Source organism: Octopus bimaculoides, chromosome 3, assembly GCF_046866305.1.
Source record: "Octopus bimaculoides isolate indiv1 chromosome 3, ASM4686630v1, whole genome shotgun sequence".
Taxonomy (NCBI): Eukaryota; Metazoa; Mollusca; class Cephalopoda; order Octopoda; family Octopodidae; genus Octopus; species Octopus bimaculoides.
The window spans coordinates 16,863,964-16,883,963 of NC_142930.1; the positions used below are offsets into that span (position 1 = coordinate 16,863,964).

The window sequence follows — 20,000 nt, forward strand, 5'->3', positions numbered from 1 at the left end:
TTGTCCGGTCAATGCATCCCACGTACATACTATGTATGTTTCTATTTCTTTCTCTTGTGAATGAATATTCATTGCTGGGTTCGTCCAATATACTCGAATCGTGTCTCCCTGCTACCACAGTATTTGCCTAAATTCAGAATATTCTCCCCCATCCCTGTCTTATCAAGCCCTATCATTGTTGTTGGCACTCCGTCGCTTACGACGTCGAGGGTTCCAGTTGATCCGATCAACGGAACAGCCTGCTCGTGAAATTAACGTGCAAGTGGCTGAGCACTCCACAGACACGTGTACCCTTAACGTAGTTCTCGGGGATATTCAGCGTGACACAGTGTGACAAGGCTGACCCTTTGAATTACAGGCACAAAAGAAACAGGAAGAAAGAGTGAGAGAAAGTTGTGGTGAAAGAGTACAGCAGGGTTCGCCACCATCCCCTACCGCAGCCTCGTGGAGCTTTTTAGGTGTTCTCGCTCAATAAACACTCACAATGCCCGGTCTGGGAATCGAAACCGCGATCCTATGACTGCGAGTCCGCAGCCCTAACCACTGGACCATCGCACCTCCACACAAGCCATATCAAGTCACTCCCAACAGCATTTCTGTTGTCGGGGTAATTGAATATTTTACCAGTGCTTTCATCATAATCCTCGTCTCAGTATTCTTGACCCAGGATCTCTTGATCGACTTATTCTTGTACCTTCTGTTTTACCAAAACTAATTCGATTCATATTTCGCTTTGTCATTCCACTGGTTTAACTGAATCGCTGCATTTTGTTCTTCACCTTATTTTCTATAAAATCTGTCTCTCTCATCCCAAACAATGCAATAATGTATTCTAACATTGATTTCGTGTCACAGTAGTGCTTCCGAGTAATAATATACCAAATCGTTAAAAAAAGATAACATGTGTATGTGCGTGTGTACGTGTGAGTGCTTGTATGTGTTTGTGAGTGTGTGTGTGTGTGTGTGTGTGTGTAATTCATGAATGTTCTTTCTCATTCATATATATATATATATATATATACATAAATATATATACGTGTGTGTGTGTATTTATATACGTTTTGTTGTAATTTTATTGTATGATGTGGATATTAGTAATACATTAGTATATTGTGGTATATTTTCGCTAAATTTGTTGTTTAGCAGAACGAATTCCTTTCGCTCAGTCGTCAACTAAGTTTGAACGTGTAACATCAGAGATGTTTGGACGCGCACACATTTGTGTCAATGTTGGCGACGGCATGTCAACTCTTGCATTCTATTCAGTTAATGGAATGCAAGAGAGATAGAGAGAGTTTTTTGATGTTGATGAAAATCTATTGACAAATTTACTCCGGGAGACTCTCGGTTCGGGTACTATGGACAACTGCAAGAAATCTCTGACATAACAATGCTGTCAGAACACATCATCATCTTGAAATAAACTCTATAGGCACAGAGGTACCGTCAGTTAATCTAGTTTGAGATGCACACAGTGCAGCAAAACTGTTCTGTTTGCAGTTTTTCCATATCCGAGCATTCCTGAGATGTAGAATGGATCTGGTCGTTTTGATAAAGAATCAACCGGCCAACATTGCTTCGCCAGAAAGGAAAGGAAGCTTTATCATGATTCTGAGTCTGCAGACGAGACTACAAAGACTGGGGAGATTTCTTCTAAAGGGAAGAAAGCTGAAAGTGGAAAGGGAGATGTAACGTCCAACGGCAATGAGTTTAACAAAATTTGAGCTTTTGCGCTGAGTATGAACCAGTAGAATTGATCTGCTTTCAGCCAGCGCTCAAAAGTCAGAAATCATGACAGAAAGAAGCCTACGTAAATTGGATGTAAAGATAATCTTGAATCTGTGGGGTTCCTTTTTTCTTTTTTTTTTTTTTTGACTTTTTGTTGCCATACACTAAATGGAGAGATTTTTTTTCATTACTTTCGATATTATTGTTTTGTGTAGACGGTTTTATTATACGCAATTCTCTCTAAATTTTCTCCGTTTTCTGATTTGCCCCCTGTAATGCACCGTCATGCGCCGCCCTTGTGAGAAATCAACATATTGTCATATGTTTATCATCATCATCATCATCATCATCATCATCATTATCATCATCATCATCATTATTATTATAATTATTATTATTATTATTATTAATATTATTATTATTATTATTATTTTATGTTTGACTTTTGTTTTGCATTTGTACAAGTTGGATCCAAGTCTCACCCAGAGACCTCAAGAGACAACAAGTTAGAAGTTCATGTAGGTGTTATGCCTAGGGTACCATATATTTGGATTTGTACAGTTTTGTTCAAGTGAATGTTTAAGAAACCATAAGAAAATTATGTTTGCTTTAAAATTTGAGATCACATAGACAGTATTTTACGTAGGATATGGGCAGTTCCCATGAGCACTATCTTTTGGACTTCAGCCATTTTGGGGTTTCCTGGTATCTGAGCTAGGTAGTAATCAGCCCGTTTCGCTGTCATTCCCAGGGCACCTATGACAATAGGTATTGTTTTCGTCTTCAGATTCCACATTTTGCTAATTTCTATTTCAAGATCTTTATATTTGCTCAGTTTTTGGTAGGTCTTGACAGATACGTTTATATCAATTGGGACAGTCATATCAATGAGGAGGCATGATTTTTGTCTGAAGTCTTTCAGTATGATGTCTGGCCTATTTGCGTCTATCTTTCTGTCAGTTTGAATGGTGAAGTTCCAGAGGAGTGCAATGTGATCATTTTCAAGTACTGGGGGTGGTTTGTGTTCCCACCAGTTTTTATCATGGGGCAAGTCCAGGTTTTTGCATATTACCCAGTGAATATATTGTGCAGCTCTATCATGCCTGTTGAGATACTCTGTATTATTATTATTATTATCATCATTATTATTATTATTATTATTAATATTATTATTATTATTATTATTATTATTATTATTATTATTATTATTATTATTACTGTTATCATTTAAAAATAATTAAACATTCCTTTAACATACTGTTGAATTGACTTGTGTTTATATGTTTATACAATTAGCGTATAAATATAACGGTGATAATCTATCGTTTGAAAGAAACAAATGATATTAATATCAACAGATATTATACGATATGTATCGTGTGATTTGGAGAGAGAGAGAGAGACAGAGAGAGAGAGAGAGACAGAGAGAGAGAGAGAGAGAGACAGAGAGAGAGAGAGACAGAGAGAGATAGAGAGAGAGGGTGGCAGAAAGGAGGGAAGAGAGAGGCACAGATTAAGAAAAGCTGGAAACTGTGTAGTGTTTATATAATTACAATGATTGTAACAATCGCAGGCAGTATAAAATATAATTAACAATAGACGCCATGTTTATGTAGTTATCGCCATTTTCCCGTCTAAATTAAACACGCAGAAAAATAGCTGTGTATATACATATATACATACGAGCATATGTGTGTGTGTATGTGTGTGTGTGTGTGTGTATGCGTGTCTGCATGTGTGTGTGTAAAAGCCACTACGTAATTACGGCATTGTTTGTCAAATGCCCTAGAATTAAAGCAGTAATGTTTAAAAACATACATTGATAGTCTACGAAATAATTTATTTTATTTATTACTTAAATATACAACCATTCATATATACATACATTTATGTGTGCCTATGGTACTGTATACGAACGAATGACTGCCTCTGTGTGTACGTTTATGTATGCATGCTTGTCTGCCTGTCTGCTTGACTATCTGTCTGTATGTATGTGAAGTATATTTGTACGCAGATGCCAGTATATGTATTCTATTTACATTTACTGGTACCTGATTGTTGGAAATTTAAACTTATTCCTTTATACTGAGTGTTTAATTGATATTTGCCAGGAGTTTTAATCCTACTCCTTCTTATATATGTATATATATATATATATATATATATATATATATATATATATATATATATATATATATATATATATATATATATATATATATATATATATATATATATATATATATATATATATATATATATATATATATATACATATATATATATATATATATAAAGCATATATATATATATATATATATATATATATATATATATGTATATATATAAAGCATATAATTTTATGTAAATTTTGATGGTAAAGCGGAGCAAGTCGTTGCTTTTATTCGCCAATCCAATCTCCACGGATGGTTCATGTATTAGAATGAGAACGTCTTTGAGATTCACACATCGCTTAAATATTTCATTCATTACAACACAGTTTTCATTCTTCGTTCTTGTTTTTTGTTTTGTTTTTGTTGAGTTTTGTCTGAGAAAAGTGTTTGGCTTTATATTCTTTGTCATATGTACTGTATCAAGCTGTGTTCATCAATGCCTTCGTTTCTTAACTCCAAAGTATGCCATGTAATGAATGTATGACTACTATTTCTCGCAGCTGCCTCACACGCTTAAATGCTCACTAGTGCTGTTTATCATACATTACAGTACCAGACCTACTATATATCAAGCAGGAATTCGATCAACTCTTGAGATTCTTTAATATATTTCCTCCTTTTTATTCCAGAATTCCTTCAATATTTGTTCAAGTAAAGAGAACATAAGCATTTTCTTCTTTCGTATGTGTTGGTGCCCTTTTTTCAGCCAATGATTGGACACGATAAATTCTTTGTCCAATCTCTCTTATCAAGTAGCCATTTGTTTCAGTATTTACAAAATGGCTGCTCACTCTCTTAACGGAATGTGTATTGTTGTGCTTGATGCCGATCGCCTAGCAGCAATGTCACTGTTAATCCCTTTAAGTTTTATTTGATCAACTAATTCCATTCTAGGTAGCTCTTTTAAATAGTCTGTGATGTGAGATAATTTCCTTATTATCTCTAATTCTTATCAAGCTAATCACGTTCAGATTTTCTTTCTTCTGATATAATGCCATCGTTTCATTCTATATAACTTGGCAGCAAATGTTACATTCCGATCAAGGAAGCTTCTGACTTTTAGAAATAGCTGCCAAGTCCCTTTCAAATTATATCACATTATCCTAAATAAGGAAAGGTAATCCACGCAGTTTAATGACAAGTAAAAGAATGAAAGAATATTAACTTGCAAAAAGACGTGATGATCATCGGTGAACTGTTTTTTGGTGTAGGTAATCTCAATCAGGATTGACCTGGGGTTAAATAACAACAGGAAACAGACAAAACAGTGTTTCATATACCATTTGTAACTCGTGCAGTTCTATCAACCAGTTCTTTCATTCTTTCTGCGGCTCTCACTACCTGACAACGAGCATCCTCCAAATAATTATCGATGGATATTACTATATATTGTCATAGAAGGGGTGAATGGGCAGGATCGTGATAGTGTTGAATGGATGTCCGCTTACAATCTTTTCAGCTCTCTGCGCTTTGAGTTCAAATCCTGTAGACATCAGCTTGGCTTTTCATCATAAATAAAATTCAAAAAAATTCAAGTCAAGGAGTTATTTCTTCCTCTTCATCGTTTCCTATTTAATAATCTTTTCTACTAAGAACACAAAGCCTGAAGTTTTGGGGGATGGAACTATTCCATTACATCGATCCCAGTGTTTCACTGGTGTTTAATTTATCGACACCGAAAGGCTGAAAGGCAAAATCGACCTCAGCGGAATTTGAACTCAGAACGTAAAGACGGACGAAATGCCTCTACATATTTTGTTCAGCTTCCCGTCTTGGTTTCCTCGTTAATAATAATAGACGATTTGAAGTGGAAAATGCGAAGGTTATCGTCAATGAGGAGAGTAGACGTGATACCAATCGTAATTGGTGCACTTGGAAGGGTCAGCATTCAACTACCAGCATGGCTGAAAAAGATTGCTGTGAGTTTGAACGTAGAACACCTACAAAAATCAGCATTGCTTGGAACTGCAAGAATTCTTCGCATGGTTCTTGAAGCATGACCAGTGAAAAAGTCCGCTGACAGTGGACAGCTGACACTTGCCACCATACCCAGCAAAATAAGCTGTTTTTCATCAAATAATAATAATAATAATAGTAGTAGTAGTAATAATAATAATAATAATAATAATAATAATAATAATAATAATAATAATTCTTTCTAATTTTGGCATAAGGCCAGCAAGTTTAGGGAGAGAGGGCAAGTCGATTACAGTAGTTGACTGGTACTTTATTTTATCGATCCCGAGGGGGTGAAAAGCAGTGTTGACTTCGGTGAGATATAACTTAGAATGTAACAACCCAAAACAAATACTGCTTATTGTGTCCAACACTCTAACGATTCCGCCCTTAATGGTTTCTGATTTGGATCCTAGTCAGCAATTTTACGAGCAGGTGGGTCAGTTTGTACCATCAGTTCCTGTGTTTCGTTGGTATTTTGTTTCATCTATTTTGAAAGGACGAAAGATAAAGGTGACCTTGGCAGAATTTTCAGTCTCAAATGTGAAGAGCTGGGTCGGATACCACAAGTCATTTTTCCTATACTAAAGTTTCCCAGTTCATTAAAAATCGTTTTTGGTGTTGCTCCCATTATTTCTCCTACGATAGTCATGATTTCCATTCATATGCCACAAACTCCTCTCAGTTCTATGTCCAAATTCATATAGTTTGTTTATATTTCTATTGCTTGTTTTGATACGGTATATTAAAAATCTAGGGATATTACATATTCCTATGAACTTCTAAGATTATCCTATCTAACATACGTCTCAATTAAATGATGAGTTTTCCATGCAAACATTCTTCATGATTATTGTAAAGAAGTTGTTCATAACAGCTTCTGATGCGATACCATATTACAATCTGGTTTAAATTCGAATTACATATTAAACTTCTAAATTTTTCAGACTATTGTCGTAGTTTTATTTATTGATATTTTCGTACATTTCAATACTTCCAGAAACAATAATTTTGGGATTCTTGTCTTAAGTCACACATCTGTCTCATATCTCTTGTTAGCTTCGTGTTTTTTCTTTAACGAGATATTTCCAAATTATTTCTTCTTAGACAGCTATAATTATGTGTTCATTCCCCACTCTAGTCCTTCCTCTTTAAATCATGCCCATTATTTTCATCATGCTAGATATTGTGTGCGCCTGGCAAATGCAACGCCATTTTTTTTTTCTGTTTGTTTTTCGATTTCATTATTTGTATCTTTTCTTCGTAATCAATTCCTGCTAATATTTGCGTATAAACTTCCTTGTTGATATATCAGTTTCTGTTCCCTCTTCTTAAGATACTACTCTCATCTTATCATTACCAACTAACATTAACTAATCCATTATCTCTATACAGTTTTCTTCATATATATATACTCTTTTACTCTTTTACTTGTTTCAGTCATTTGACTGCGGCCATGCTTGAGCACCGCCTTTAGTCGAGGAAATCGACCCCAGGAGTTATTCTTTGTAAGCCTAATACTTATTCTATCGGTCTCTTTTGCCGAACCGCTTAGTTACGGGGACGTAAACACACCAGCATCGGTTGTCAAGCGATGGTGGGGGACAAACACAGACACACAAACACACATCCATATATATATATATACATATATACGACGGGCTTCTTTCAGTTTCCGTCTACCAAATCCACTCACAAGGCTTTGGTCGGCCCGAGGCTATAGTAGAAGACACTTGCCCAAAGTGCCACGCAGTGGGACTGAACCCGGAACCATGTGGCTGGTAAGCAAGCTACTTACCACACAGCCACTCCTGCGCCTATATATATATATATATATATATATATATATATATATATATATATATATATATATATATATATATATATATATATATATATATATATATATATATATATATATATATATATATATATATATATATATATATATATATATATATATATATATATATATATATATATATATATATATATATATATATATATATATATATATATATATATATATATATATATATATATATATATATATATATATATATATATATATATATATATATATATATATATATATATATATATATATATATATATATATATATATATATATATATATATATATATATATATATATATATATATTCTATCAACATCTCTTTATTGATACAACTCAGGTTTTCTATTCATTTTTTATTCTCTTCATTTTCGACCTCTAAAGAAAAGTTACAGAATATCTTATTAGTAATAATTACTGTAATTTGTTTATATTATTCCAAGCGTTGTTCTTATTATAATTATTTCCCTATTCCTTACCAACTCGGACAGCGTTTGTTTGCCAGTTTGCACCAACTACAGATTATTCCACTATCTGTTCCGAAACTTCTAATTTTACTATAATTTTCTACCGATCAAGCAACTTCTTTTTTATTGTAATCGTTCGTTTGATGGTTTATTTGTTTAGAAACAAATCGTTTCTTTCCTGTTCTCATCTACATAACGTCTAATAATTTCTTATATAGACACAAGGCCTGAAATTTGGGGGAGGAGGCTAGTCGATTAAATCGATCTTAGTATTTGACTATTTCTTCATTTTATCGGCTGAAAGGCAAATACGACCTTGGCGGGATTTGAATTTAGAATATAGAGAACGGGAACAAAATAGTTAGCAAGGCGGCAAGCTAGAGGAAACGTTAGCACGCCGGGTGAAATACTTAGTGGTATTTCGTCTGTCGTTATGTTCTGAGTTCAAATTCCGCCGAGGTCGACTTTGCTTTTTATCCTTTCGGTGTCAATTAAATTAAGTACCAGTTACGCACTGGAGTCGATGTAATCGACTTAATCCCTTTGTCTGTCCTTGTTTGTCCCCTCTATGTTTAGCCCCTTGTGGGCAATAAAGAAATAAGAAACGTTAGCACGCCGGGCGAAATACGTAGCGGTATTTCGTCTGCCTTTACATTCTGAGTTCAAATTCTACTGAGGTCGACTTTGCCTTTTATCCTTTTGGGGTCGATAAATTAAGTACCAGTTGATAACAGGGGTCGATCTAATCGACTGGCCCCCTCCCCTCAAAACTTCGGGTCTTGTGCCTAGAGTAGAAATGATTCTGGTACACCACACTTGGGTACATGAAATGTAGCGTTTTAATCTATAACATATTGAGTTATGCTTCTTTATGTTGGCTGAGTGGCGAAAGATCACATTTTATAGCAGTCAAAATGACACCTATATCTCTTGAGATGTTTTCTTACTTTTACCGTACACTTAAGATCTGTATATCAAAATGACTAGGTAATTTGTTGTCGATTTTAGTTATCCTGTTTTTGATGCAATGAAGAGCAGAATACACAGGGTGACCCACATGGACATTCAAAGATGTTGTTGGTCTGCGGGAGTTTAATGTCGAATTAAAAACAAATTTAAAATTGGTGATGCATGAAACTTTCTTCGGGAACTTTTATCTTCTATCTTTTTTGCTTGTTACAGTCAATGGACTGCGGCCATGAAGAATTTTAGTCGAATTAATCGACCCCAGTATATATTATTATTTTCTTAAAGTGTGGTACTTATTGTATCGATCTATTTTGGCGAACCACTATCATACGGGGACGTAAACATACCAGTACCGGTTATCAATCGTTGTGGAGGGGGGGGCAACACAGACACAAACACGCACGCACACACACACACACATACATATATATATATATATATATATATATATATATATATATATATATATATATATATATATATATATATATATATATATATATATATATACGACGAGCTTCTCTCAGTTTCCTACCGCCAGATCCATTCACAAGGCTTGGGTCGGCCTGAGGCTATAGTAGAAGGGACCTGCTCAAGATGCCACGCAGTGGGACTAAACCTGGAACCACGTGGTTGGAAAGCAAACTTCTTGCAGCAGAGCCACTCCTGTGCCTATGTAAACAATCTTTCGCAAAATGTGTTATTTTTCGTAATATATTAGCTTTGTTTTTGTTGCGCTTATTCATTTATATTTTTGGTTTCTTTGTTTTTTTATACACTTTTTCATTTTCCAAAGCAAAAATCCTCTAGAAATTTTGTTCATTCACACTACAAAGGCCTTCCTACTATTTACAAATACTATTTATTTCTCACAAAATAAACCACTGAGATACATAAAGAAATAAATATGCAACACCTGCCTTAATGTAGCAGCTTAAGTGGCTAAGTACATTAAGTTTCTAATGAAGGCTGAAATCGTCTCAAAGCGCGTGGCACATCAAAGAAGAGGTTTATGGACACATTCTACTCATCTCTATTTTTCTCACTCAATGCAAGGTAGGATTTACAGGCTGCTGTCATTGTACTAAACAACAAGCCATATCAGATGTCATTATATTGGTAACTTCCACACCCTAAGACCACACAACTATATTGATATTATGGCCAGAGTTACAATACAAAGAAATGAGGACGTAAAATTGCTAATGGGGCGCATCTCAGTTGTGACTGCTATAAGCGTAGTAATAATAGTTAAACAATATTTGACGAGTTGGTGAGGTTCGCACATTTAATAATTCTAAGACCCTATTCTGATTTTCCCTCTAGTTTTACTGTATCACTCCTCCTTATGAAAAATAATCTACAAAACAGCAACAAGTGGGAAAATCTATATTTAACTGTAATCTTCAGACTACTAATTTATTTGTTTACACGGTGCCCTCATTGTTCATGGCCTTAATTTTGCATTAACTTCTTAAGGTATTATATTTATGCGTACATGTTAAATATTGCTTCTTTTCATACACTGTTGTTCCAGTTTTTGAGTTCCTTACTCCAGGTTATATGCATGATGGCAATTTGCTTTTCCAGAGTTACTGTTCTTGCTTGCTTCGGCTGTTTTCGATTGCTGTAGATACATGAGAATTTCATTACTGGCTTGCAAAATCAACGATCAAACACCGTCAAAATGTCTTACAATACTCAGTTACTTCCTTTACATTGGGAATTCAAATCTCACCCAAGTTTTTTTTTTTCTTTCATTCTTTTCCGGGTCAATAAAATAACTACTGTAGCTACCACTCCTGCAACCATTATGTCACAATAACTACCACCTCATCAACCATCTGCAACAAGCAAACTAGACAAGGCCTTTAAATAGTTCACCAGAAATAGGAACTAAATATACCTCCATCACATTCTACCGTCTAATTTATTTGAAAATGGATCAGTATAATAATAATTGATTATAAGTATAATCGATCAGGAGTAACCTAAGGTTAAAGAGCAACAGCAATAACAAGCTTTATTCACACTTTTATGTGTGTTTAAGCTTGTTTTGGGAGATTTTTAAAAATTTGTATAGTGTTTAAATAACATTTTATAATGTGAACTTATTGACGCCATTTTTGTTCGGCTTGCAGTTAATCCTGTCGATAATTAATGTAATTATTACTATTATTGAAGGTAGCAAGCTGGCAGAATCCTTTACGCCCCGGGCAAAAAACCTTTTGTCGTTACTTACGTTCTGAGTTCAAAGTCCGCCAAAGTCGACGTTGTTTTTCATCCTTTCAGGATCGATAAAATAAGACCCAGTTAAGCACTGGTATCGATGTAATCGGCTCGCACCTTCCTTCAAAATTTCAGGCTATATGCCTATAGTGGGAAGACTTATTATTAGCATTAAAGGCAGCGAGCTGGCAGGATCGTCAGCACGCCGGGCGAAAGGTTTAGCGGCATTTCGTCCGTCTTTACGTTCCGAGTTCAAATTCCGCCGAGGTTGACTTTGCTTTTCATCTTTTCGAGGTCAATAAAATAAACATCAGTGGAAACTCTGGGGTCATTGTAATCGAGTATCCCCCTTCACTTAAAAGATTTCAGGCAGTGCACCTATAGTAGACAGAATTATTATTATCATTATTAAAGTTATTATTTAAAGTTAGCAAAGCGGCGACCTGGTAGAATCGTTTCCGTGTCGAGAAAAATGCATCGCAAACATTTCTTCCGATTTCACATTCTGAGTTCAAATTCCGCCGAAGTCGACTTTAACATTCATTGTTTCGACGTCGAGAAACCATATACTACTAGTAGAACACTGGTTTCGAAGTAATCGACTGACAACTTACACTGAAATTTCTGTCCTTGTGCCAAATTTGAAACTATTATTATTATTATTATTATTATTATTATTATTATTGAGGCAGTGAGCTTGCAGAATCTTTAGCACACCAGGTGAAATGCGTAAAGGTATTTCGCCCGTCGCTACGTTCTGAGTTCAAATTCCGCCGAGGTCGACTTTGCCTTTCAACCTTTCGGGGTCGATAAATTAAGTACCAGTGAAACATTAGGGCCGATGTAATCAACTTATCCCCTCCCTCAAAATGGTTGCCCTGTGGCAAAATTTGCGATTATTATTATTATTATTATTATTATTATTATTATTATTATTATTATTATTATTATTATTATTATTATTTGGTGGTGGCGATGATGATGGGCATATTTATCATAATGGGGTGATGTTTTATTTATTTTCTTCATAGTGTAACTATTCATATCTTAAGATTGAATGCCAGCTTTGTCCTTGAATGCAAATTCATTGCAGAATATTAAAGTAATATAATGCTTGTCACTTTGTCTTTGTGTGAGTTTGTGTGTGTGTGACACATAGACACACATACATATACACATAAACATGTACATACATATATATATATTTATGCATATATATATATATATATATATATGCATATATATATATATATATATATATATATATATATATATATATATATATATATATATATATATATATATATATATATATATATATATATATGTAAGGGACGACCGTGCGAACTCATAAAAGGAGCAATGGTGACGAATGGAAGAACAGGACTCATTTTATTTAAACGCGTCACACGGTCGAACATACAAATATATATCAATGAAGTACATGATATGTTATGCGACGATAACATAGATGACCAGTAATGAAAGACCACAACCGTATTAGATGAATAACAGAGATATTTATTGTAGTGTTAAAGATGTATGTCTGTGTGAGAGTGTGAATGCGACATATAAGAACAATATCAAAGACAGGCCGTGATACAAAGAAAAGTGTGTATGTGAGTGATACATGTATGTGTATGTGTATTATTACAGCAGATAGAAAGAGAGTCAATAACACGTGGACAATTATACCAGTTCGTTAGTACACTATAGGAAAAGTTCTGTATGTGAAAGTGGGGAGAGGCTGAGTGTGGCAGTGCTGATCACTAGTTGTGATGTCGTGGCATCGATGCCGGGCCGTGATTCTTGTTATACAGATGTTCATCGCTGGCTGAGAATTTCTTGTCTGTTTAAGAACTCTTGTCTGTTTATTTACCGTGGTGAAGCTAAGTCACCTAACAGAATCGAAGAGAGAGATGTGCCGCGGAGTTTTGGTGTACATAGCAGGTCGTGTAGACGCTAGTGGAGATTGTTGCTGGTTAGTAGTAATCGTAGAATCGTGTTGGTCATGATGATGATGCTGGATAGTAGTAGTAGACTCTTGTTGCTGATGTGGCGACGGCGGAGGTCATCGTGGCTGGACGAAGCTGCTGAAGTGGTCGCTGGAACTGCTGCTGCTGTCGTGTGGTACACGGAACAGTTCTCAAAGAGAAACTGGACCGAGACAAATTATTGGGTATGAGTTAAAGCTATTTATAACAAACTATGGGCTCCCGAAGGCTTCAGAATTTTACTCTATCACGTGACCTTATTAGGGGCCGTGATTGGTCAGTTCGCGTTCTGGCGGGAACGGTTCGAAGAAGTTGCCGATTCGAATAATGATCAGTCACGTGATGGACAAGGAATGGGTTCTCTACTACGCTCGCATTTATTTATATTTAAATGAGAAGATTGTATATAATGGCGATAGTAGTTTGTATCTAATGGCGGGAGGTAGTTTCACTATATATACATATATATACATATACATACACATATGTGGGTGTATGTATGTGTGGGTGTATGTATGTGTGCGTGTGTAAGCACACTCACACACGCGCAAATATGCATAGTCATCTATACATTTGACATTAACGCATTATTTTGCACGTATCTCAAGTTTTACAGCAATTTACTTGAATTTTGACGAAGGCGTTTTTTGCCGAAATATCCTTACATGAATGGATTATCGGCATGTAACAAATACTTCATTAACAATAATTATGCTCACGTTAGCTTTCTGATATCTTAATCAAAATTTCAATCTCATGTTTCTGCACAATTCTGCAATATTTTATAAGCACATAAATATTTTCGTTTCTTATTGGATTATCGGGTGTCTCTACCACCTGCTAAATATTCTATGTTAAACCAAATCTGGAATAAAGAGCATGTCTGATTGTAACAAAATATTAGCATTGCATAACTGATGACTTTTTTTTAATTTTTAAAGATTTTTCACAATGATTTTCTTTTGGCCACACACATATATATGAGTGTGTGTGTGTGCGCATGTATGTGGACGCGTGCGCGCATGTATATACATGTAATATAATAAATGCGAAAAATAATTTCTGTGTGTCAGTGTGTCACACTTTGTCCCTCCTCTCGCACTATTCAATGTCACTTCCTCGTGCTATGGTGAGAGCAATAGTAGGCATAGAGACGGTGATGGTGGTGGCGAAGACAGAGAGAAAGAGAGAGCGAGAGAGAGAGAGAAAGGAAGAAGGAAAGAAATAGAGAGGGAAAAAAGAGAGACAAAGAAATTTAGGGAGAGTTGATGATGTTTTATTAAAAGTAGTAGTGTTGATGGTGTCAAAGGGAGTAATAATAAGAAAGTGAGAGTGGGTATATGAGAGAAAGAGGGAGGTGATGTACAACTTTCCTGGACAGAAATTCCTGTAGCCAGCATACTGAACCAACTGCTGAACACTATCATTTTTGTTATATTTTTTGCTTTCTTTAATACTTACATACATATGTGTGTGTGTGTGTGTGTGTGTGTGTGTGTGTGTGTGTGTGTGTTTGTGCGTGTGTGTGTCTGCGTGTGTACATATATACATATACACACACACACACATGTATATACATATATAAAATACACTTTAATTGAAATTTCCCCAAAATTAAACATATCTAATATAATAAATGTCAATGTCAATGTGTCAGTGTGTCACACTTTTTCAACTTTGCTCCTAGAGGCCTTAACCCAACATATCATACCATTTTGGAATCAGGCCGACTCCGTGAGTAAATTAAAAACATTCCGGGCCGAATTCGGACCTGCACTCCTGAAATTTTGGATTCCTATGTTTTCATTACTGTAATTGCCTTCGGTGATTGTTTTACATGATTTTTAGCGACGAATATGATCATCATTGGAATATGACTCTGGGGGAAGCAATTCCAACAAATTCTCCGAAACAAGTCAGAGATCTGTTTGCAGATCTTCCCATTCGGGGTTAGTTGCTTAAAAGCTACATACTAGCATAAAAGCTAGTGTGTCTGTGTGTGTGTGTGTGTGTGTGTGTGTGTTTGTGAGCGTGTGTGTATAAGCACACTGCACACATGCGAATATGCATAGTCATCTATACATTAATGCATTATTATATATAAATGTATGTGTGTATATATATATATATATATATATATATATATATATATATATATATATATATATATATATATATATATATATATATATATATATATTTATATATATATATATATATATTTATATATATATATATTTATTTATAGATATAGATATAGATATATCTTGCTGCGAACAGCAACGAAAGACGGACAAATAAACGGTTCATTGTTTAACTAACACGTTAAACAAACGTTCTGTCAAGCTAGTTGATTAGATATCTAATCAACTGACTAATAATAAAGAAGCGGAATTGAAACTGTGCGTATGTTATTATTGGCGGGAAGGCTCTGCCAAGATACAGCAATATACGTATATATATATATATATATATATATTGTTGTACTTGGGGATGGTCATGTTGCCAGTTTAGCCAATAAAAACACACGCACTGTATATTTGGTGTTAATTTTCTTTTTTTTCAGCTTTATATTACATTAATCTTAATCTTAATCTTATTTCGGCCAGAGTTCTTTCGTCACACTTCTGTGACCTCATCAGTGGTCCTTTGTTTCCTTCTTCTTTCTTATGTGTGTCTCACCTTGCTAACTATCAGCCATTTTGTATTTTGTATTCCTATTGTATGTGTCTACGCATGCGTGTCCTTCAATGTGTCTGTGTCTTTTGTAAGTGCATGTGTGTATGGGGAGTGTTTGTATCACCTATATTCTATGTTAATACGTGTTCGTTTGTATTAGTTTTTATTTATTTATATGTTCATGTGTGTGTGTGGTTTTTTTTTTTTTTGTGTTTAATTAAATTTTGTTAACGTATGTAGTATTTAATTCCATTTGTTTATATATATATATATATATATATATATATATATATATATATATATATATATGTATGTATATCGTGATATATATATATATAATATAGAATGGGACAAGAACGCAAAACATCCAGACAGTTTATGTGATACAAGAAAGGGACAAAACATATAGATAGACGATACAAAGAAAACACGGACATGACATTCGGAATTTTCTCTCTTCAGTCGAGATCCAGATTATCCTTGCAATTTCGACTGGTAATCCCTCGACTATCCTGTATGTTACGTTCCAAACCCCAACTCCACTCCCCGCAATAGGCGAAAATCCACGAAGTAGAAATAGTAATGTAGTGTATATCTTTTTTATTATTTTTATAATTTATATATACTTATTTTATTATAAATACAAAACAATACCACAGAGGAATCGATGTAAGCTTAAATAATAAACTGCGATAGGTGAACTGCGATTTGGTGAGGGATTATTGTAAGTATATTCTGGGTATGATTATACCCACATCAAATACGGATTCGAGTTTGTCCCTGCTCCATTAGTATCTTGACTGTAATGTATAACCATTCGTGTTTACCTCAAAACTAATTTCAATTTAACTATTATTTGATACTCAGAAAACATCATTCTCGATATACATAAGTCCATACTGTACTGGAACAAAAACCCCTCGATTAAAAGAAACAAACCACTTGTCGACATGTTGTCTGGCATCGGCGTAGTATCTTAAACTGCAGAAAGCAGCCATATTATAGGCCAATAATTCTACAGTAAACTTCAATAAGAAAAACAAGTTTTATTCAGATTAACGCAAAACCAAATTTTTTAAGTTATTATACAATAAATAAAACTCTTGACAAAAAGTTAGTTTGTATACGTCTCCTTCCAACTTTTTATATACATTTTCGTTTTGTTTCTTTCGCTTCTCTTTTCTTTCTTTCTTTTTTTTTTTTTGATTCAGTGTTATTCTGTTGAGTTTTTTTTTTGCCCAAATAGTTTGTTGTGTATTTATCATCTAAGAGTGGTCTGTATTATACTGTATCTCTATGTCTTATTTACTATAAACCATTTATTTATGTACTAAATACATTTAAAACATTTCCTATTGAACAGAAAATTCACAGTATCAACATCGCAAATTAAACTTCTCAAAAAATATTTCCGTGTTTTTTTATAAGTTTAATAGAAGTACATTTGGTTTGTAAAGCGGATAGCATATACACATGACGTAAATTACACACACACATATACATTCAGCTTAAATTATATATGTACATACATTCCGATGTGTGTGTGTTTTATCTTTTACTTGTTTCAGTCATCAGACAGCGGCCATGCTGTAGCACTGCCTTAAAGAATTTCAGTCAAAAGAATTGATTCCAGTAGTTATGTTTTCTTAAGCATGTGCTTATTCCACCAACATCGGTTGACAAGTGGTGGTGAGAGACAAACATAGGGATACACACGCATTCACACACACACACACAAACGCACAAGCACACAAACACACAAGCACACAAAAACACACAAACACACACACACACACACACACACACACACACACATATATATATTGAGAGAAAAGATTCTAGTATGATGATCTTGCTGTGGGGCGGTTAGCTCCCCCTTCAGTACATAGACTTGTGCTCCTTTGCGACTAATTGGCTTTCTAGCTCTTATTTCTAGCAATGTAGGTGCAACGTCGGTCACAATTAGTGACAGCTGAATTCTTCCTTTTTGGTCTTATATTGCTTATAGCTGCCATCGTTATTTTGTATATAATCATATATACATGAGTGTGAGTATGTGTATGTATACACACACATACACACACACATATATATTGTTCTCTCTTTTTTATTCTCTTTGTTTATTTACTCGTGTGCTTTTCTGTAAATTTCGACTATATATATATATATATATATATATATATATATATATATATATATATGTGCAAATATTTCGCACTCACAAGACTTTGGTCGGCCGGTGGCAGTAGCAGAACACTTGCCCAATGTATCATGTGGGAGTGAAACTTACCACACTGCCTCTCCTATGCTTATATATGTATGTATGTATGTATGTATGCATATATATATATGTGTGTATGTATATATATATATATATATATATATATATATATGTGTGTATATATATATATATATATATATATATATATATATATATATATAGAGAGAGAGAGAGAGAGAGAGAGAGAGGGAGAGAGAGAGACCAAAATATATGTACACCGCTACATTTTTTATATATAAAAAATACAAAAAAGGGACAGCAAAACATCCAAACAGACGATACAAAGAAAGCAAGGACGGGTCATTCGGAATTTTATTTCCTCAGTCGAGTTCCAGATTATCTTTGCAATTTCGGCTGGTTTCGTTGGTCCCCTCATTTTATTATTCCTTGCGCGCGTTTATGCATGTGTGTTTGTATATATATATATATATATATATATATATATATATATATATATATATATATATATATATATACACGCGCATGCACGTGCGCAAGTTATAATAAAATGAGTGAATCAACGAGAAAATATTTTGCTGTACTTGATTCGATTCAGCTACCCTCCTTGTCATCTTCTGAGGTCTATAAAATATGGAACGCGCTGGGCTTATCTGAACTGACAAAACACCTATAATAGAGCAGCTCCAGTATAGTCCCACTCCATTAACTGAAACAAGTAAAATATCAAAATCATATGTGTGTGCGTGTGTATGTGTGTGTATATGTTCGTGTGTGTGTGTTTGCGTGTGTGTAGAGGAGGGTGTATTGATAGATAGACATAATTGTATAATGTTTTGTAAGTGTGTGCATAGGCTTATATACTGATAGAACCACAAAAGCTTATCAAGACGGCATTTAGCCATCGTCGTCTATATTGTATTCTATTCAGTTAACAAGATTTGCAGATTAATCTCTTTCAGAATGAAAGGAATTAGTTTCAATAGCCAATGTATTTTATCATAACGTTATACTTATTACACACACACACACACACACACACACACACACACACACACACACACACACACACACACACACACACACACATAAGACTGTTCATACTTTACCTTGAAATATCTGACTAAAAAATCCGACTGGCGACACAAATCTTAACAATTCTAAATTCCTCACTATTATATTTTATTACAGACGTACAAAACACGATTATAGATGACTGAAAGCGTCTATATGTATATAATGCACAGATGTGTTTGTATGTAACTGTATGTGTATCTGTATGTCCCTATATGTATGTGTGCGTTCTCTGAATGTCGTATCATCGTTGTAGTGCAATATGTATTTTATTATGATGTACAATTTCTAAATGTGTACTTGCCCTACCTCGGTTTTTTTGTTTTTTTGCGAAGCGTTTCTTTTTCTTCCTCACTTTTCTTTAAATACAATCTTCATATTTTTGACTTTCAACCAATCCCAGACTTATTCTAATCTACCAGTGTTCCATCGTTTTTCTACCGTGTTCCACAACACACACACATACACACGCGCGCGCGCACGCACGCACACACACACACACACACACACACGATGAGCTTCAATACGGTTTTTTTCTATCACATTCACTCACTTAAACATTGGTTTGGCTCGGAGCTATAGTAGAAGTCACTAGCTCAAGGTGCCACTCAGTGGAATTGAAATCCGAAGCCATGT

At 34.5% G+C, this 20,000-nt stretch overlaps 1 protein-coding gene across 1 annotated transcript in view; it reads left to right on the forward strand.

The window, feature by feature from the left end:
- Positions 1–20,000, forward strand: part of LOC106874175 (AT-rich interactive domain-containing protein cfi-1) — a 373,160-nt gene that overhangs the window by 44,706 nt on the left and 308,454 nt on the right. The window lies entirely within an intron of this gene.